The sequence below is a fragment of the Astyanax mexicanus genome, chromosome 2, assembly GCF_023375975.1.
Source record: "Astyanax mexicanus isolate ESR-SI-001 chromosome 2, AstMex3_surface, whole genome shotgun sequence".
Taxonomy (NCBI): Eukaryota; Metazoa; Chordata; class Actinopteri; order Characiformes; family Acestrorhamphidae; genus Astyanax; species Astyanax mexicanus.
In genome coordinates this window covers 77,627,894-77,649,897 of record NC_064409.1, presented here as the reverse complement: position 1 = coordinate 77,649,897, position 22,004 = coordinate 77,627,894, and the positions used below count along the sequence as shown (strand labels likewise).

Sequence of the window (22,004 nt, the reverse complement as noted above, 5' to 3'; positions counted from 1 at the left end):
GAAAAGGTTGAAATGTGAAATGAAACAGAGAGAGAGGTGAATGAAGAGAAAGAGACAGAGAGAGAAAGGGGAATGGAGAGAAAGAGAAAGTGAAAGAAGAAAAAATTATAAAGAGAGAATAGAAAAGGAAAGAAAAAGAGAGTTTGGAAGAACGTGAAAGAATCAAGAGAGAGTGTGTGTGTAAGAGAAAGAGAGAGACAGAGAGAGTGAGAGAAGAGAAAAAAGAAAGAAAGAGCAAAAGAAAAGCTAGAAAAGGTTGAAATGTGAAATGAAATGAAAGGATAGATAAGGAGAAGAAAAGACAATTAGAGATAAAAGTGAAAAAGTGATGCAAAGAAAAAAGACAATGAGAGAAAATGACAGTGATTAAATAGATAAAACAGAGAGAAAGATATAATTAAAAAGAAGAGTGAAAGAAAGAGCAAGAAACAAGAAAAAATAAGAAAGAGAAACGAATGAGAAGAGATGAGAGGTAGAAAGAGAGATAGAGAATGAAAGAGAAGCAGAGAATGTGAGAGAGAGATAAGAAAGAATAACAAGAGTAAAAGTGGGAGAAATAAAGAAATGAAAGAAAAAAGAGAAAGATGATGAATGTATGAAGAATAAAAATGATGAACGTAAACTGATCAAAAAACAGATGAGAAACAAAGAGAGCAAATGAGATAATAAGACTGAGAGACTGAGAGAGAGAGAGAGAAAGGATAAAAGAGAAGAACATGTAGTGAGACAAAATGAGAAAGTGAGAGAAATGAAAAAGCGAGAGGAGAAAAAGAGAAATGTAAGTGTATAAAGAAGCAGAGAGGCAGTAGGCTGTATTAATATATTATATTTGATATAAACTTGAGACGTGTTGATTTATAATGGAGTAAATGTGCTCAAACTGATCTGAAAGACTTTCACACCAAATAAACGACACAAAAAACAAAGAAAAAGATGAAGAAGGGATGAAAACTGTAATAAAACACACAATAAATCTGAGGAATATTCCGCACGGCGGCGTGATTGCGTTTCAGTCATTTCTACCAAAAGTGATATTTTTTCTTTTCCTCCGTCTGCTCCTGGTTTCTGATATGACTTCACCTCCTCAGATCAGACGCTCGTAATCAGACGCTCCCTCTGCCTCCTGCAGGCAATTTCCTGCTGGAGGATTTTCCATAACGCTGGCAACCCGTCAGCAGGTATAGCCATATATGAGACGTGGCAGCATCGATGAGACAAGAGGAGAAGAAAAAGAGAGAGAGAGACATTCTCTCTATTCTCTCTCTCTCTTTCTCTCTTTATTCTCTCTATTCTCTCTCTCTCTCTTTCTCGTCCTTCTCTGGGATCTTTAGGAACAGGTTTGATAAGTCTGTCTTTGAGAGGTAATTCATCACAGCCGTGGCACGTCTCACCCTCAGCCAATAGCAGCCCTCTCCCTTCAGCTATAAACACATCACTCCGCCTGCCAATCACTCTTCTATTGGTAGCCTGAACCTCAGAGCCACTCGCTTGGGCATTCTTCTTGTCTCCTGTCAATCATCGCAGTGGGAGGAGCAAAGGTGTGGGGAAAAAAAGGTATTTATTGATTTATCACTCCGTCATTTTAAAGGATATCTTCCGGTTGTGACATTAACAGCAAAAGCTAGCTGACTTAAGTAGCAATGCCCAAATATTGCCGTGCAACCCTTTTAATCCAGTCAGTATCTCAGAAAAGTAGAATATTTTACTGTATGAGACCAATTGGAACTTTTGGCAGTGTGGGCAGTGTGCCAAGTCCTGCTGGAAAATGAAATTCGCATCTCTATAAAAGCTGTCAGTAGCAGAGGGAAACTGCACTGACTTTAGACTTGATAATAAAACACAGTGGATCAACACCAGCAGATGATCAGCATGTCTCTCCAAACCATCACTGATTGGTGGAAACTTCACACTAGACCTCAAGCAGTTTGGACTGTGTGTCTCTCCACTCTTCCTCCAGACTCTGCTCCCTTGATTTATAAATGAAATGTAAAATTTACTGATGATCAGTGATGGTTTGGAGAGACATGCTGATCATCTGCTGGTGTTGATCCACTGTGTTTTATTATCAAGTCTAAAGTCAGTGCAGTTTTGTTTTCCCACAAAATCTTACAGCACTTCATGCTTCCCTCTGCTGCTGAAAACTTTTGAGGAGATGAGGATTTTATTTTCCAGCAGGACTTGGCACACTGCCCACACTTCCAAAAGTACCAATTAATCTAAGTTATATAATATTCAAATTATCCGAGATGCTGATTTTTGTGTTTTCATTGGCTGTAAGCCATAATCATCAACAATAAAAGAAATAAAGGCTTAAAATAGATCACTCTGTGTTTAATACATCTATATAATATATGATTTTTTACATTTTGAACTAAATTACTGAAATAAAGTAACTTTTCAACTTTTCGAGATGCATCTGTAGATGTATTCAGTCACACACTCTCTAGTCCCTGTAATAGAGACATATTACCAATATGATAAGGGGTCCCACTTTATAATAACTGCATAACTTTATAGTAACTGTGTAGTTACACATTAACAATCCATGTAATAACAGTGTATAACTAGCAGTGAGGTACACATTGTTACAAATTAGTCGTACAAGTTTTATAGTTATACTTAAGACATAATACATGAGAGGGAGTGCTATAACATGTAATAATAATAATACGTAATAATATAATAATAATAATACGTAATAATAATATACGTTAGAGCACGAACCTCGAGTGTATTATTGTGATTATAACACATTTCCACTTTTGCTGTTTATTAAAAGATTTTGAGTTAAAGAGGAGGAGAAAATATTTAAAATCATAGTTAAAATAGTTTCATTGCTGCTCTATTTGGCATGTAAGCGCTGCATCATTGCTAGGTTACCTGTATGTAATACATGGAGAGCTTCGGTTACAGTGCATTACTGGCTGATAATGGCACTCAAAAAATGCTTCTCTGCCAATCACATTGCAGAGTCTGAATTAACTGTGGTACGTTATGGATGTGACATATGTACATACACAACTGTACAAAACACACACACATGTGCAATTGCATAACCTGCACAACTGATATCAATCTGTATCAATGCATACTTCACCAGTAGTTATTACACTGTTATTACAAGGGGTGCTTAAGTGTAATTACACAGTTATTAAAGAAACTTATCATACCAAATAGGACTCTCTGGAACATAAACAGATAACAAAAAATGCAAGGTGTGGGCTTGGATTGAGCTGTGAAGCAGTGGAAGAACTGTATTCTTGTTGATTGCAATCAAATCATCACAGCAATGCTCCAAAATCTAGTACAAAGTCAGAGGCTAGAGGCACTTACTCCAACAGAAGCAGGATGAACTCTAAAAAGTCTAAAGAATACACAATGCGCTCTATATAACACCCTGTGCATGACAGTGCTCATGCAGTGCTCATTGCTATCTTACACTTCGTCAACAGTCTATTTTCACACCTTCTGCATGAATCATTTAAATAATAGGTGTGTTCTGATAAATTTATGGCATATTGCTATCTATCTTGGCAACGGAAAACACAGGTGCACCACTGACTAAAAAACAACCTACGCAGACGTTCATTGCTATCTTGGCAATGAATTGTCATTGTCATTGCTTGATATGCACACATCGACATGCAGCATTAGTGCACAATCTTTACATCAACATCAAACTTTTACATCAACAAATGAACTCTCTCTGCTGAGAAGCATTGAACACGTCCAGGTAGCTGCACAATTAAAATAGCAATCCACCAAAGTCAGAGCAGTGTTGGATCTTAAAGGGAATGGCAAGTGACAAGCAGATGTCATGTTTCAAGCCACTAAACGTATACTTTTCCCGCCGTTATGATAGCAAAGACACACTCACACTTGACGCTCTCCTGTATATTGCCTACACACACATATAGACCCACACAGAACACACAGAGGATGTACCTCTGCGTTATCTGCGCTGTGCTAATGTCAGGGTGTGTGTTATCGATCACACTAACACTGAACTCAATAAACTCCACTCCACTCTACAGCTTACAGCTTATCCTGATCACACACCTGAAAGATCCAGGTTATGGCTGTGAGGAAGACGAGGTGATGCAGGCTGTTGGTATTTAGGTGTAGGTTGTGGGGTTGTAGGTAATGCAGGCTTGTTTAGGTGATAGGAATATCTTGTTTTTGCATGCATTTGACCTCCAGAGTAACATCGCATTCTTAATATACAGGGATTAATATGATTTTTACTGCTTTCACAGCTTTAACTCTTTAGGTAAGGCTTTCCACAAGGTTTAGGACAGGGTGTGAATTATACAATGATAATTGGCGGGGAGGGGTCAAGTATTTCTTTAGGGTTTAAATGGAAACCAGTACAGCGCAGGCGATTGCTTCATTAAACTGAAGTCTTACAATCCGTACAGTGTCTCGCTTCCTTACTGTATTGTCTAATCTCTACAGCACATAAAAGATAAATTCATTTCATCAGCTAAAACTAATGAAAGATAACAGCCAGTATCATTGTGTTTCATTGTGTTTTTTGCAGGATTAACTGTGGATTTTGCTGTATATACTATTATTTATGACTATAAAGGTTATTGCGTGGTGTATAAATGTTATACACCACGCAATAACCTTTATAGTCATAAATAATAGTATATTATACAGCAAAATCCACAGTTAATCCTGCAAAAACACAAAGATACACAATGCTACTGGCTGCTATCTTTCATCAGCTTTCTCTCCATTAAATATTAATTCATATTCTACAGGATCTCTCCCACAGGAATCATTTGTTATTTAATTCTAAATAAATAGAAAATAACAATAGAACTGAAAATCCCTTCAGATAAGGATTTTGTCCCTCATCTCATCCACATATTTTGACACTGTGACTACAATATTAAATGTTAAGGGGAGATTTATGTAGGAATGCATTTATTTAGCTTGGCTAATGCCTTTTTTAAAAATCTATTGTTAATTTTCAAAGTAGCCTAATACAAAGATAGAACATTGAATAATTGTAATACACCAGTTTATTGTAAAACTACTCATTTGAGTAACTAGTTTGTCACTAAGTCTAACATTACTGCAGCATATGAAGCTTTTAATTTCTTGTTTACAGTTCCCTTCCGCCTTAAAACACATTTCCATTCCACCTTAACAGTTTCCCTGTGTTTAAACTAATTTTCTCTACGTTAAAATACAGTTTCCTTTTTAGACTGTAGTTAGTAGATGATAAAGTGTTTAAAGAGTTTTAAACAGTCAATATAAATCAGAACGTGGATTCCCGTTTGAATGATCTGTTCCGCCTTAAAACAGTGCCAAAAATAGCATCTACAGCCTGAAGCCTGTGTGCCGCCACAGCAGCGTTTAAGGCGGAATGGTAAATTAGCAGCATTTAAGGTGGGATAGTAAATTGATGTGAGTTATTTATATAAGAAAAAGTGTTTAAAGTGCATATTTAAGAAAGCTAAGTAGAAAACAAGCTACTTACATGTAATGCTGTAGCTTGAGCAGCATGCGTACCACCTTAACTTGACCACACATGACCAATAATGAGCCAGGCAGGTAAACCAGGAAAGGAAAGGAAAGGAAAGGAAAACATGGAATAGTTTGATACACTTTAGGGGGGGCTTGAAATCGTATCACAGTCTCTTCCACTGTGTTATAATATCACTGACAGTTGGCTGTGGATTATTTAGTAGTGAATAGTGAGTAGTGATTTCTCACTAATGCTTGTAGAAGCATTCCCAGCATGCCTAGCTGCTGCTTTTATTATCATACACCTGTGGAACCATGGAATTGATTCACGATCATATCGTGTGATAGTGTGTATGTTGGTTGTGTGGGTGTGAGGAGTGTGAGGAGTGTTTGGAGCGTGAGCGTGGGTGTTGTATATGAGGATTGTGGGTAATGTGGGGTCATTTGTGTAGTTCTGAAGCCACAGATTGCAAATGTTTAGAGAGTAGTTTCCAATCACGGATCACTGAGGGGGCATTTTCACACTTTCACCCTCCGCTACTGGATTCACACTCAGCAATGCATCTGACACCCTTCAAAGAGAGAGGGAGGAAGAGAGAGAGAGAGAGGAAGAGAGAGAGAGAGAGAGAGAGAGAGAGAGAGATATTGTGTGCACCACATTTCTGCCAAGAGCTTCTCTAATGAGACAGCTTGTTATTGGCCAGAGAAAGGACTTTAACATTTAGACCACTGGCATGGTTTTTACCACACACACACACACACACACACACACACACACACACACACACACACACACACACACACACACACAAACACACACACACACACACAAACACACACACACGCAGTAGAGCAGAGGTGTGGTGAGTTAGAGGGTTAATGTGTTTGGTGATATTTAAAAACCTGAGGGCTTCCAAATAAAGTCCACACACACACACACACACACACACACACACACATTATATTATGTGCATCTTTCTATAAAAGACAAAGATGGACACATAACTACACACACACACACACACACACACACACACACACACACACACATTATATTATGTGCATCTTTCTATAAAAGACAAAGATGGACACATAACTACACACACACACACACACACACACACACACACACACACACACACATTATATTATGTGCATCTTTCTATAAAAGACAAAGATGGACACATAACTACACACACACACACACACACACACACACACACACTTTCTCCCTGACTGGCAGGCAGGCAGTTAGCCTCCAAACCATGTTAGACACCTCTAATTTCTGCCCTGACATTTTATCAATATCCTCTCTCTCTCTCTCTCTCTCTCTCTCTCTCTCTGTTCCTCCTTTCTCTCTGTCCCTTCGATCCTTCTTTCTCTTTCACTCCCTCCCTAGTCCCTCAATCTCTCTCTTTCTTTGACTCTCTTCGCTTCTTCTTTTCTCTGTTCTTCCTTTCTTTTGTCCCTCTTTCCCTTTCTCTCTCTGCCTCTAAATTTATCACTCGTTCTCTGTTCTTCCTTTCTCACTGTTTCACTCTTTCAATCTTTCTTTCTTGTTTCTTCTCTGCCTCTGTCTATCTCTCTTTCTGCCTCTTGCGCTCTGCCCTTTTCTGTCCCTCTCTCCCTCTCTCTGCCTCTTTCTCTGTTCTTCTCTTTCTATCTGCCTCTCTCTCGCTTTGACTCACTTTTTTATCTCGCTCCTTCCATTTTTCTTTCTTTCCTTCACTTCCTCTCTAGATCTCTTTCTATGTCCCTCTCTTTCTGTTTCTTTCTCTCTCTTTGCCTCTTTTTCTGTTCCTCTCTCTTATTCTTCGACTCTCTTGTTCACTGTTCTTCTTCCTTTCTCTCTCCCTCACTCTTTCCATCTTTCTTGTGTGTGTATTCTCTCCCTCTGTCCCTCTCTCTTTTTACCTCTTGCTCTCTGCCTTTTTCTGTTCTTCTCTTTTTCTCTGTTCTTTTTCTCTCCCTTTTTGACCCCTTTTTCTCTCTCTCTCTCACTAACTAATGTTAGTATTCGTTTAGCTGGGAATGTTGTGTGAGAAATGTTCTAATAACGTTGTGATGCAAACCATTATTAATAGTTTTAAAATCGTTTCTGGAACATTATTTCTGAAACGTTACAGGCTAATCTTCCTGTTATTTAGCTACTATGGTGTTGCTAATCTAGGTGATGTAGTGTTGCTAGGTGGTTGCAGTGGTGTTACAGTACTTAGTGATTGCTATGGGGTTGCTAGGTAGTTGCTATGGTGTTTCTGAGTGGTTTCCATCTAGCTGCTAGCATAAAGTATCTGCTAAGACAGAGCATCAGCCATGCGGAATTGGGCTGATTCCCATATTATACTCAGCAGCCGGGGTTTGGCAATGCAGCCAAGTGAGAAAGCTGCCATTAAACATTCCTCAGAGCTTCTGACATGGTTTGCAAGATTGAAATTCAATTTAAAAACATGGTAACCAGCTCCTGAGAGTGACTGGCTTTAGTTAAAACATTCAAAACACAAACAGTCAAGCTTTCCAATTAGCAGAGCACACGTGCACAAAGGCAACAGCGTCAAATATCAAAGACCTTCAGTGATAAAACAGATGAGCGTGTTTACCTAAACGAGATGAAACTCATTCACGAGCCAGGATTACCCACCCTCTCCACACTCCAGCAGCGAAGTGTTGATCATATGTCTCTTATTCATGTATTTTTAAAGATAATTCTGAAGTTAGCAGTTTTGGCTGGCATTCAGCACTGTAATTACAATTCACACTTCAAAGAGAGAAAAGAGAGAGAGAGTTGATTTTTTTTTATCTTGTCGTCTCATCAAACGCGGGAGGTAAGAAGAAACAGAAGGAGTTAAGCAGATGTGAGATCTTGCCTCAGGTCAGAATACAATTAGGAGAGACTAATGACCTCTAAATGCTTTATAAACACCATACATAATACATCTGTGAGAGCTGCTCCATTAATATGTCATAGACTCCTTATACCAAAAACAGAAAAATCTTACACTGAAACCAGCAGACTTAAATTTATAATTTAATTTAGAAAATTTTAAATAAGAGAGCACTTAAAAATGATGAGTTTCTTTGATTTTACCAAATTAAAAACCTCTAAAATATAATCAAGAGGAAGATGGATGATCACAAGCCAGCAAAAGCCACCAAACTGAACTGCTTGAATTTTTGCACCAGGAGTAAAGCAGCATAAAGTTATCCAAAAGCAGTGTGTAAGACTGGTGGAGGAGAACAAGATGCCAAGATGCATGAAAAAAAAAAACTGTGATTAAAAACCAACAGGTTTATTCCACCAAATATTGATTTCTGAACTCTTAAAACTTTATAATTATGAACTTGTTTTTTTCTTTGCATTTATTATTTCGGCCATTTCTGCAATTTATATTTTCTGCAAATAAATGCTCTAAATGACATTATTTTTATTTGGAATTTGGGAGAGATGTTGTCTGTAGTTTATAGAATAGAACAATAATGTTTTTTTAATAATGCAAAAAGTATTTTTAATAGTGCTAAAAGTCTTCTGGACAGATGAGGCCAAGAAGCGTGGCAAGAAAAAAAAACATTTTCTAGCAAAGGGTAACCTGGCCATCATGTTTCTGTGACAAGATAGTGGTTTTAGAACTATTTTAGCTTTTATCCCTCTCTCTCTCTCTCTCTCTCTCTCTCTCTCACAAACACCACACACACACACACTCTTTCTCTTTCACACATACATGCTCTCTCTCTCTCTCTCTCTCTCTCTCACAAACACCACACACACACACACTCTTTCTCTTTCACACATACATGCTCTCTCTCTCTCTCTCTCTCTCTCTCTCTCTCTCTCACAAACACCACACACACACTCTTTCTCTTTCACACATACATGCTCTCTTTCTCTCTCTCTCTCTCTCTCTCTCACAAACACCACACACACACTCTTTCTCTTTCACACATACATGCTCTCTTTCTCTCTCTCTCTCTCTCTCTCTTTCTCTCTCTCTCTCACAAACACCACACACACACTCTTTCTCTTTCACACATACATGCTCTCTTTCTCTCTCTCTCTCTCTCTCTCTCTCTCTCTCTCTCACACACACTCTCTCTCCTGCTGTTTTGGTCAGACTCTTTCTATGGCGAAACAATCTGTCTTCAGCTCTCCTCCCGGACCTGACAGAACAAACACAGGGGCTGCAGTGCTACCCTCTGTTAGCCTGGCGTTACAGGACCTGAGTGAGACACACTCTCTGCACATACTCTCATCCGTTCTCTCTCTCTCTCTCTCTCTCTCTCTGTTTCTCTCTATCTCTGTGTCTCACACTGGTTGATGTAGGACAGATCTCAAGCGCCTATGTGGTGTGATTAAGCAGATGGGCTATGTCTGTGTGTGTGTGTGTACAGTGTGTGTGTGTGTGTGTGTGTGTGTGTGTACAGTGTGTGTGTGTGTGTGTGTGTGATAGAGTAGTCTCAGGTGCTCAGTGTGTTCTCTGGGCTGTTGGAGTGTGAGGTTAGCTCATAACTCCACCCCAGCCGGGAGCCGAGTACACACTCAGAGGACTCATCTAACTCTGTTACTTAGGACTACTACTTGATGTTCATTGCTATCTTACACCCAGCCAACGGTCTATTTTTCCTCCTTCAAACTGCATCATTTCAATAGCAACAGTGCTTCTGAATATACAGTATCTACACTGATGATTGTGGTGGTGGTAGATGTTCAGGTAGATTTCTGGTGTATTGCTATCTTGGCAACGGAAAACACAGGTGCTCCACTGACTGAATAACAACCAAGACAGATGCCAACAGTCAGAAATTCATTGCTTACCCAAATAAACAGAATATAAAACTGGAGCAGTATTAGCATTAGCAGATAACTGTGCTAAGCGCTAGCACTTTTACTGTTCAGAGGTGACTATTATCGGTCTGTAGTCTGCTGCTAACCCCGGCTAGCACTACTGGAGCAGTATTAGCATTAGCCGCTAACTGCACTAAGTACTAGCTAGCTTTTTTGCCATTCAGAGGTGAGTATTTTCGGTCTGTAGTCTGCTGCTAACCCCTAGCTAGCACTACTGGAACAGCATTAGCATTAGCCGCTAACTGCACTAAGTATTAGCTTGCTTTTTTGCCATTCAGAGGTGAGTATTATCAGTCTGTAGCTTGCTGCTAACCCAGGGTAGCACTACTGGAGCTGCATTAGCATTAGCCGCTAACCGCACTAAGTATTAGCTTGCTTTTTTGCCATTCAGAGGTGAGTATTATCATCCTGTAGTCTGCTGCTAACCCTGGCTAGCACTGTTGGAACAGCATTAGCATTAGCAGCTAACCACACTAAGTACTAGCTAGCTCTTTTGCCATGCAGAGGTGAGTATTATCGTCCTGTAGTCTGCTGCTAACCCTGGCTAGCACTGTTGGAACAGCATTAGCATTAGCAGCTAACCACACTAAGTACTAGCTTGCTTTTTTGCCATTCAGAGGTGAGTATTATCGGTCTGTAGTCTGCTGCTAACCCCCAGCTAGCACTACTGGAACAGCATTAGCATTAGCCGCTAACTGCACTAAGTACATGCTAGCTCTTTTGCCATGCAGAGGTGAGTATTATCAGCCTGTAGTCGGCTGCTAACCCAGGGTAGCACTGCTGGAGCAGCATTAGCATTAGCCGCTAACTGCATTAAGTACTAGCTAGCTCTTTTGCCATTCAGAGGTGAGTATTATTAGCCTGTAGTCTGCTGCTAACCCCGGCTAGCACTACTGGAGCAGCATTAGCATTAGCTGCTAACTGCATTAAGTACTAGCTAGCTCTTTTGCCATGCAGAGGTGAGTATTATCAGCCTGTAGTCTGCTGCTAACCCCGGCTAGCACTACTGGAGCAGCATTAGCATCAGCCGCTAACTGCATTAAGTACTAGCTAGCTCTTTTGCCATTCAGAGGTGAGTATTATTAGTCTGTAGTCGGCTGCTAACCCAGGGTAGCACTGCTGGAGCAGCATTAGCATTAGCCGCTAACTGCACTAAGTACTAGCTAGCTTTTTTGCCATGCAGAGGTGAGTATTATTGTCCTGTAGTCTGCTGCTAACCCCGGCTAGCCCTGCTAGAGCAGCATTAGCATTAGCCGCTAACTGCATTAAGTAAAGCTTGCTCTTTTGGCATTCAGAGGTGAGTATATTGGACTGCAGCCTGCGTGTTTACCTTGTTAAAACAAGCTACGTAGAACGAACCGCTAGCTAATATCACCCTGCCTTACCGGAACACTCAGGGTTCTTTAGTGTAGCGCTGTTGGGTGACATAAGCTGCTAGCGGTTAGCCGCTAATGCTAACGATAAATAGACGATCATTGATAGTGCACCTTATAGTAGGAAAAATACGGTAGCAATCTCTGTGTCTCACAACTGTTTCCTGTATGATGCACTCAATTGAATTGTTGTGAGTTTGGGGAATTTCTAACACACACACACACACTCAATACACTCACACACACTCTCTCTCACACACACAACCTCAGATCTAAGACAAACTAGCCTGAGGGCGTCTTGCAGAGTGGCTCAAACACAGAGTGAAACGATCCATTAAAGGTCAGTGCTGAAGCCCTGAGAGACACACAGGGGAGTCCAGACTGTGCACAGGGAGCTCATGCAGAACCTGTGTTGGTGTGGATAGAGCGTATATGAATGTGTAGACTGGGCTTTTTTTACTTTTACTTTTTACATTTTCACACAATTATCTGAACTTTCTACTACTTAAATTTTATAAAATAGCCTCGTTACTCCTATTTCATTTCAGCTGTTTTTATTCTGGCTTCTCATCGTTCAATTAAACCCCTATCCAGATAAATCTCTCCATTCAGATAGAGTGAATCTGATTGTGATTGGATGTAGAGAAGCATAAATATATACCATTCTGACTCCCTATTGGTTTATACTGTGATCCATCACACCTGCACACGTCCAAGAGCAAGAACAGACAAGAGCAGATGTATGTAGTCTAGTATGAAGATGATCCGTGCAGAGACTCAAGAGAACTCCAGACAAACTCCAGTTCAAAGCAGCATAAAGTTATCCAAAAGCAGTGTGTAAGACTGGTGGAGGAGAACATGATGCCAAGATGCATGAAAACTGTGATTAAAAACCAGGTTTATTCCACCAAATATTGATTTCTGAACTCTTAAAACTTTATGAATATGAACTTGTTGTATTCTTTGCATTATTTGAGGCCAAATTTTATTTGGAATTTGGGAGAAATATTATTTTTACTCAAACATATACCCATAAATAGCAAAATCAGAGAAACTGATCCAGAAACTAAAGTGGTGTAAAAGTGTAAAAGTCCTGCTTTTAAAACTACTTAAAGTATAAAAGTAAAAGTAATGTAAAATAGGGGAAAAAATAAAGCCATTAAGAACAAAAGCTTAGGCCACGCCCACAGAGTCCTATAGTGCACTACCCCCACTCCCACCCCCCCTCCCTAAAAAACATTTTTCTAAAAGCCATAATGACTATAATGTTATATTATTAAAATGTTAATGTTGATAATATAATTTGGGATTTTGCACTAGGCTGTTCCCTATAGTGTTTCAGCTGCATATATGCTGATTGTAAATGAATGTATTTTAGTAGAATGTAAATATATTACAGTTTTTCCCAAATGTTTAAACGCATTTCTATAAACTTGGCTTAGTTTCTCAAAACTCTAAACACAAACTGAAAATGATTAACTGCTTTGTTGAAATTCCACAAGTCTCCAGCAAAACCGATTCCTTCCCCCAAAACAACACACACAGATATGTATATGCTCATCTCTTGCAGAGCATCAAATAAACACTGACAAGATAAATTCAAAGCACTGTTATCAGAAGTGTTTGGTTATGTTTTTGACTTCTTGAGGCCACTGTACAAATTCAAATGTATACAAGTCCATGGAAATATGTTGTCTTTCTGTTCTTTATATTTATTTGGTGCGGTGTAGTTCACATACAAAGAGGTAGCAAAAATGTATTTATTGCAAAATGCAAAGAAACAGATCACTGTTCATCAGACCCCTGATCTCGGTCAGGCAAGAAGACCTCATCTACATCAGCTGCAATATTCTCCCTCACCAAACAGCGGGGGAAAAATGCCTTGCATGGCAAATCCATCCTTGGCAATCATCTGTGTGGATGTCATCACATGCCTCCCCCATTACATGAAGTAGAGCCACATGCTCGTGGGGTCTGCGTTTGTACACTTTCCACCTCCATGCAGAAAAAAAATTCCTCTATTGGATTGAGAGATGGGGAATATGGTGGAAGGTGCAGCACAACAAATTGTGGATTTAGAGAACCAATCATTGACCAGAGCTGCCCAGTGGAAACTTACATTATCCCAGATCACAACATAGTAGGGCTGTATCAGTCACGTGAGGCTTCTTTTATACTCTGACAAATGATTGAAATGTTCTTCTAATTAAGTTTACACAGGTGCAACTTGTATGAGACTTCTTTTGGAAGTTAGGGTTTTGTATTAGAAGGTCAGTGATTCTTAGTGTGCAGGTGTGATGGATCACAGTATAAACCAATAGGGAGTCGTAATGGTATATGTTTATACTTCTCTACATCCAATCACAATCAGATTCACTCTATCTGGACGGAGAGATTTATCTGGATAGGGGTTTTATTGAACGATGAGAAGCCGGAATGAAAGAATGAAAATGAAGAAAGGAAAGGACTCTTCATTGTTCTCATTTAAAGGAAGTATCTAAAGTCTAATTTAAGGAAGTGACACCGCTCTGCTCTCGTTAGCAGGGCTTCAGACTCTCACTGAACTCAGCAGAGACAGTACAAATACCACAGTGTCTGAGTCGTGAAGAGAAGACTCTGTGAAACTGGGACGTGGGACTGTCCAGCACGCCAGAGAACCTGAGAAAAACCTGGAAAGCAGGCGAGATGCCAACAGCAGGGATATACTGTCATCACACCATCACTGCATAGAGCTATTTTCAGCGCGTGAAGTGGGGAATACAAGGTTCAGGGCTTATTTATTTGTGGGACCGTGCCTTCGTTTCTGCACTGTGCCTCTATATGGGATCCAGTGGCTCCCATTGGTGTATAATAGCATTGCATTTGGTTTGTATTTGGTTTGTAAGTGCTGCATCGTTGCTAGATCACCTGTATGTGGAGGAGTAATACATGGAGAGCTTCAGTTACAGTGAATTAACGGCTGATAATGTCACTCATAAAACGCTTCTCAGCCAATCACACTGCAGGGGGGTCGGAACTACACTCTAAACCCATACGTTGTTTGAACTCAAATGAATTCTGAAGTCTGTTTTACATAAAATTGGATATTTCTAAACAATACTCAACTATTTTGAGTTAGTTGAACATTTTTGAGCACATACTGTACTATTCAAACTGAGATCTTTGAGTTGAACCAACTTATAATAACTGAGTTTAGTCTGTTGCCATTAACAGCTTCTTTTCCATTGGCTTCTGTCACAATCGATTTGCATACTGGGTGTGTCCAACAGTTTCTGACTAACACTCACCATCAGTGTGTAGTGATTCCCCCTGGGCTACCTTACAAATAAATCAACTTTCCCTTTGGCGTTTATTCACTGTATCTATGGAATCCAGCGGCTCCCAGTGGTGAATAATGACATTGCATTTGGTTTGTATTTGGTTTGTAAGCACTGCATCGTAGCTATATTACGTGTATTTGGTGGAGTAATACATAGAGATACATAGAGAGAACTTCGGTTACAGTGCATTACCGGCTGATAATGTCACTCATAAAACGCCTCTCAACCAATCACATTGCAGGGTCGGAACTAACTGTGGAATAAAATAGGTGTACAATATTATAGGTACTTACTCTTTTGTTCTAACCCCTCTTTTTTAGATATAATGTCCATTACCATTACTTTTTTAGCTTATGGGCAAGTCACAGGCAGACATCACATTGCCAAGGATGGTTTACAGAGGAAGAAAAACACAGGAGAGTTTTTTTTTTTTTTTAATAAAAACAGCACAAACGCTTTGTTGGCTTTTTAAAATATGTATATAAAAGTCATGGGAGAAAGCTGTGAGAAACCGGCACCGAAGGCGAAACTCAGCTGGGCTCAGACACTCTTCTATCTTATCCATTTCCAGATCAAAACGGGACCCCACAGAGAGACCAGAGAGGCTCAGCCAGACTTCAGCAGCACAGAGAGACGTTCTTTATCTTTTATGAATCAAAGGCACATGTAAGAAAGTGATGTATAAAGTCCATATTTATGAAGTGGTCAGGACAGATCAGTAGACTCCTCTCAGCTTCACTCTTTAAAAAAGCCTGACAGCACTGCGGGTCTCTGCACAGCAGTATTTATACATTAAACTCTGAATGGTCCTGAGGGATATTTCAACTGTCCAAAACTTTTCCTGTGTACTAACACGACCAAAAATATTTAGTCAAATCTAGAGAAGACTATTGGTTCAAATCCTTTTGTAGGATGGTGCGTGCTGGGGGTGTGCCATATTGTATCGTACACGATAATATCGGCAACATTTTTGAATATCGTGAAGGATATTATACCCTGAAATATGAAGCCATAGTTTTCTCATTATACAGGGGTTGGACAATGAAGCTGAAACACCTGTCATTTTAGTGTGGGAGGTTTCATGGCTAAATTGGAGGAGCCTGGTGATCAATCTTCATTAATTGCACATTGCACCAGTAAGAGCAGAGTGTGAAGGTTCAATTAGCAGGATAAGAGCACAGTTCTGCTCTAAATATTGCAATGCACACAACATTATGGGTGACATACCAGAGTTCAAAAGAGGACAAATTGTTGGTGCACGTCTTGCTGAAGCATCTGTGACCAAGACAGCAAGTCTTTGTGATGCATCAAGAGCCACGGTATCCAGGGTAACGTCAGCATACCACCAAGAAGGACCAACCACATCCAACAGGATTAACTGTGGACGCTGTAAGAGGAAGCTGTCTGAAAGGGATGTTCGGGTGCTAACCCGGATTGTATCCAAAAAACATAAAACCACAGAATTCAATGTGCACCTCAACTCTCCTGTTTCCACCAGAACTGTCCGTCACCACAATAAATGATTGTTCTCTAAAACCAGGTGTTTCAGTTTTATTCTCCAACCCCTGTATGTATAGTATATACAGTAGATTTTACTTTAATCCTTGATATATGGAGATATATGGAGTGCATTATAATTATTAGTATCATGACATTCTGGATCATTGACTTCTGTTACAAATCTGATAAAACTCTATTTTTTAATATTTCATTTAGGAGTGCGCCATATCATATCATATCGTATGCAATAATAAAAAAGTAATTTGCATTTTGTTTATAGTAGTGTATTCTTGATTTTTATATATTTTTCGTGTTCAGTGTTTTGTCATATCGCCAAGCGTATCCTTATTGCAAAAATATAAAAACATTAAATATAGTGATATTATTTCAGGGCCATATCACCCATCCCTAGTGCGTGCAATATTGTATTCCCTTTAAAGAGTTGGGTACAAAATGTATATGTTATATTCCTTTTGTAGAACTGAGTGTACTTTGTTATAGTCTTATTCCTCTTTTGTTTCTTTATAAAAAAATATATATACATATATGTTCTATTCTCTTACATGAATATACAGCTCTAAAAAACACTTTAAAATGATGATTTTCCTTGATTTTACCAAGTTGAAAACCTCTGGAATATAATCAAGAGGAAGATGGATGATCACAAAACATCAAACCACCAAACTGAACTGCTTGAATTTTTGCACCAGAGGTGTAAATCATAAAGTTATCCAAAATCAGTGTGTAAGACTGGTGGAGGAGTGTAAATAAACTATGATTAAAAACCAGAGTTATTCCACCAAATATTGATTTCTGAACTCTTAAAACTTTATGAATATGAACTTTTTTTCTTTGCATTATTTGAGGTCTGAAAGCTCTGCGTCTTTTTTTGTTATTTCAGCCATTTCTCATTTTCTGTAAATAAATGCTCTAAAAGACAATATTTTTATTTGGAATTTGGGAGAAATGTTGTCTGTAGTTTATAGAATAGAACAACAATGTTCATTTTACTCAAACATAAACCTATAAATAGCAAAATCAGAGACACTGTTTTCCAGAGCTGTAGATAGTATTCCCTTTGTTTAACTGTGTTAGATGTTAAGAGATTTTGTAGGTATTATTACTTTTGTTTGGCTATGTCTGTTTAGAGTATAGTACTGTGAACAAAAATATATGTTCTATTCCCATTGTAGGACTGTGTGTAGAACACAATGCTCTATAGGCATGGACTCTGATGATTGACTGTTGACTGTTTGTCAGGGTTTTAATCAGTCAGTGGCGCACCACACCAAACCATAAGTGTAGGTGTGGTGTTATTCCTAAACTCGGACACTATTTTAACAGAGGACCTAGAATTTACAAAACAAAAAATACATATCTAAAGCTTTTTCTTGACAGGGAATGATGGGATAAAAATGACTAATAATACATAAAATATGACAAATCTCACTTTTTTGTTTGTTAGAAATGCCATTTTGAACTTCCTGGAACTAAAATCTGCACAGATCTGATACAGAAAACTAAAACCAGTATCAGATTTTCACAGTTATTACACCTGAACACACACTGCCACACATAAAACACTGCAGATCTTCCCCAAAGTCCAATTAAATTACAGCGTAGCCCATATCACACACTCTGTACCCGCCCACTAACCCACCCACACACACACACACACACACACACACTCTAACACACACACACACTCCAGCTCCCACCGCTGCTCAGTATTTCTCTGTGTCTCTGGGGAATCCCTGGGTTACCTGGTTACAGTGACTGCACTGCTTTAGCCAGGGGATAACAAGAAGGGCAATTTAACAGCCCTATGTATGTGTGTGTGTGTGTGTGTGTGTGTGTGTGTGTGTGTGTGTGTGTGTGTGTGTGTGTGTTTGTGTGTGTGCGTGTGCGTGTGCCGACACACAGTATGCCCAGAGGAACACACTTTTTTCACTTGTCACTTCTTTGCAGGGTCTCTTCACACTCCTCTCTCTCTTTTCTCTCTCTCTCTCTCTCTCTCTGTATCTCTCTTTTATCCATATCTCTCGTTCATTTTTCTCTCTCTACCCTTTCTCTTTCTTTCATTGCTTTATGTCTACACCTACCTGTTCCTTCTTTCTTTAAGGGTGTTTTATCATGAGTCCTCACCCAGGACTGATTCTGGGCTGGTTTGGGGGAGGAGCTTATTATAATATCTGGTTTGTTTTCACACACAAGAACTTTTTCACAAATCGTGGATCATTTGCACAATCCTATACGTCCTTTTTCTGTGGGTAATTTCACAAACTTTTCAGCTGGTGGTAGTATTTTCGCTCTCTCTTTTGCACCACTTGATATCTTCACTCATTCTGTTATTTAATTATGGGTGTTTTTTTGGGCGTAACATGGAATAAACCAATCAGTGTGCCAGTTACCATTTCCTTTAAGAGGCAGGTGAGCTCTGACTTTGGCGTGTTCATATCGTAACAACTCAGTGCTTTTGGGCATCTCAGCAGAGACAGATACTGACCTCTAATTCAATCTTTTTTTTCTTTGCTTTCATTCTCACATTAAAACCTCTGTCTTTCGCTTATCTCTGTCTATCTCCCTTCTTTCTTGTCTTACTTCAATCTCTCTTTCTGTCTCGGCTGTCGCTGAAAGCACTCAGCTCTGCCTGCGATCTCCAGTTTCCGGACTACGATACCCAGGATGCACCACGCACTGACACCCGCGATCACATGACACTGCACGCAGCACCTCCAGGAAGCCAATCACCTGAATTCTAAACACCTGCTCACTGGCTTATATAAACCCCTCACTCCACTTCAGCTGTGCTTATTGATAATGAATTATCCTCGTGTTCTTGTGTATGATCCATTTTCTGTCTCTTGCTCCTTTTGTCAATGAACTATCTATCTATCTAATGTAATTGTCTATATACCTGTTTCTCTGTTTGTGTATCTGTCTGTCTTCCTAAATGTCTGTCTAGTATCTATCTATCTATCTATCTATCTATCTATCTATCTATCTGTCTGTCTGTCTGTCTGTCTGTCTGTCTGTCTGTCTGTCTGTCTGTCTGTCTGTCTGTCTGTCTGTCTGTCTGTCTGTCTGTCTGTTTTAACTGTCAATCTACCTCTCTCTGTCTGTCTATTCCTATTCCATTTTCTGTCTCTTGCTCCTTTTGTCAATAAACCTGTTTTATTGTATCTGCCTGTGTCTGGACACTTGCTCGTTATTTACATCTTTTTTAATGCTTCCCTCTTATCTTCTCTCATCAAAACCCCTTTCTCTATCTCTATTTATTCTTTTCTTACTGCTCTATCTCTTCCTCTCTCTCTTTCTGTTATATTTTTGTTCTAGTTGAATATTTTGTTCATTAAAAACTCTCTCTCTTCCTGATACAGATTCATTTCTTTATTTCTTTTTTCTTTCTTTCTTTCTTTCTATTTTTTTTCTATTATCTTTTCTTGTTCAATTAATTTTATTCTTACAACAAACCACCTCTCTACAGTATATATCCTTATTCCCTTTTTTCTTACTGCTTTCATAATTCTTCTTCATAAATCTATCTATCTATCTATCTATCTATCTATCTATCTATCTATCTATCTATCTATCTATCTATCTATCTATCTATCTATCTTTGTTTAAATTATTTTATTCTCTATCCATATTCTTTCTTTCTTACTGCGCTTCTTTTACTCCCTCTTTCTCATTCTCTTCTTTATCTTTTTTACTCATTACTTTTCTTGCTCCCTCTATCTTCCTCTCCTTGACCCACTCCCTTTCCTTTGTTCCTCTTTTTCAAGTTTACTCTTATTTCTTTGCTCCTTTTCTTGTATTCATACATCAAAATCTCTCTCTCTCTCTCTCCCTCCCTCTCTCTCTCTCCCCATTTATCTCTCTCTCTCCCTCTCTCTCTCTCTGATTATTCACTAAGTCTGTAAGATCAGTGGATCAGTAGAAATGCAGACAGTCAGAACTGGCTCTGGCCCACAGGCTGTAGACTGAAGAGCAGCTTTAATAAACACAGAGTGCAGGTCTGTTCAGCCCCAGAGGAGCTGATAACATACAAACAACAGCTCTGCTCCCCAAAAAACACAAATACAGTCGTATATACAGCAAATACAGTCCTGATTTACACTGACCCCGAGGCCTTACACACTCTCACACACTCTTACACACACTCAACACATGCACATACTGCCCCCTGGGCAGCTCCGGTCATTTCCCACCCAGAGGACCACTGCACTACTTTACTTTATATACAATCAGCTGAAGCTACGCCTTAAATAACAGCAGTACAGAGATCAGCCCTGCCGCAGAGGTCCTCCACAATCTCAACTGAACCTATAAGCACTGTGTGCTCTGGCCCAAGGCTCTGCATTTCCATACAAAGACCCGGAGTCTCCACAGCGCCCCAAGGCCAAAGACACAGCGCATTTATGATCTACGCTGCCCTAGAGGTCTAACAGCTTCTTACACACAGAAACATGAAATATATCAAACCCTGAGGCCTGAGGAACATCTAACAGCACCGGCTCCAACCCTTACTGCTCCCAGATGCCCAATACTGACCAATAAACACAGCCGACACATCTTTACATCCCTACAACACACAGAAGCCTGAATATCTATCTATCTATCTATCTATCTATCTATCTATCTATCTATCTATCTATCTATCTATCTATCTATCTATCTATCTATCTATCTATCCACTCAGACATTGAGCCATCCACCCACATATTCATCCACCTATCCATCCACCCACCCTTCCATCCATCGGTCTGTTCATCCATCCATCCGTCCGTCTGTCCATCCATCCGTTCATCCACCCTTCCATTCATTCATATGCCACCCCTACCCACCCTTACATTCATCCATCCATCCATCCATCCACTTACCCACCCATCTATCCATTGATCCATTTATCCATCCATCCACCCGCCCATCCATCCATCCACCCAGCCATACTTCCATCCATCCACCCACCCACCCATCCATTCATCCATGCATCCACTTACCCATCCATCTATCCTTCCACTCTTCCATCATTACACACCCATCCATCCACCCATCCTACATCTACTTTAAAGTTCTCCTTCTCTCTGTCTGTTTGTCTATATATCTGTTTCTCTGAATGTCTGTCTATTTAGCTGCCTGTTTGTCTATCTCTCTAAAAGTGACTTTAAATACTGAATAAATGCATTATTTGGAAATGTGCGATGCATGCAGTACCTGACAAAAGATTGGACACCACTTACTATTCAAACCTTTTTCTTTTATATATTTATTTCATTAATTTCACCGCTAATAAATAGGACCTAGCAGTCAAACCTTTGACTGATGCTGTATTTACTGTGTAACTACAGTATGTTACATAATTACACTGCGTGGCGTACCTCATTTTAGCTTTAACCAGATTAGACTGCTGGTTTATTTAACTAATGATTGACTGCAGAGTATTTAGTTTATTACTCAGTAGCATTACATTCAATTACGATGACTAATTATCTA

At 39.4% G+C, this 22,004-nt stretch overlaps 1 protein-coding gene across 2 annotated transcripts in view; it reads right to left on the bottom strand.

The window, feature by feature from the left end:
- The window catches only part of khdrbs3 (KH domain containing, RNA binding, signal transduction associated 3), a 224,075-nt gene that overhangs the window by 5,491 nt on the left and 196,580 nt on the right, over window positions 1–22,004 (bottom strand). The gene's annotated exons all lie outside the window — the stretch shown is intronic.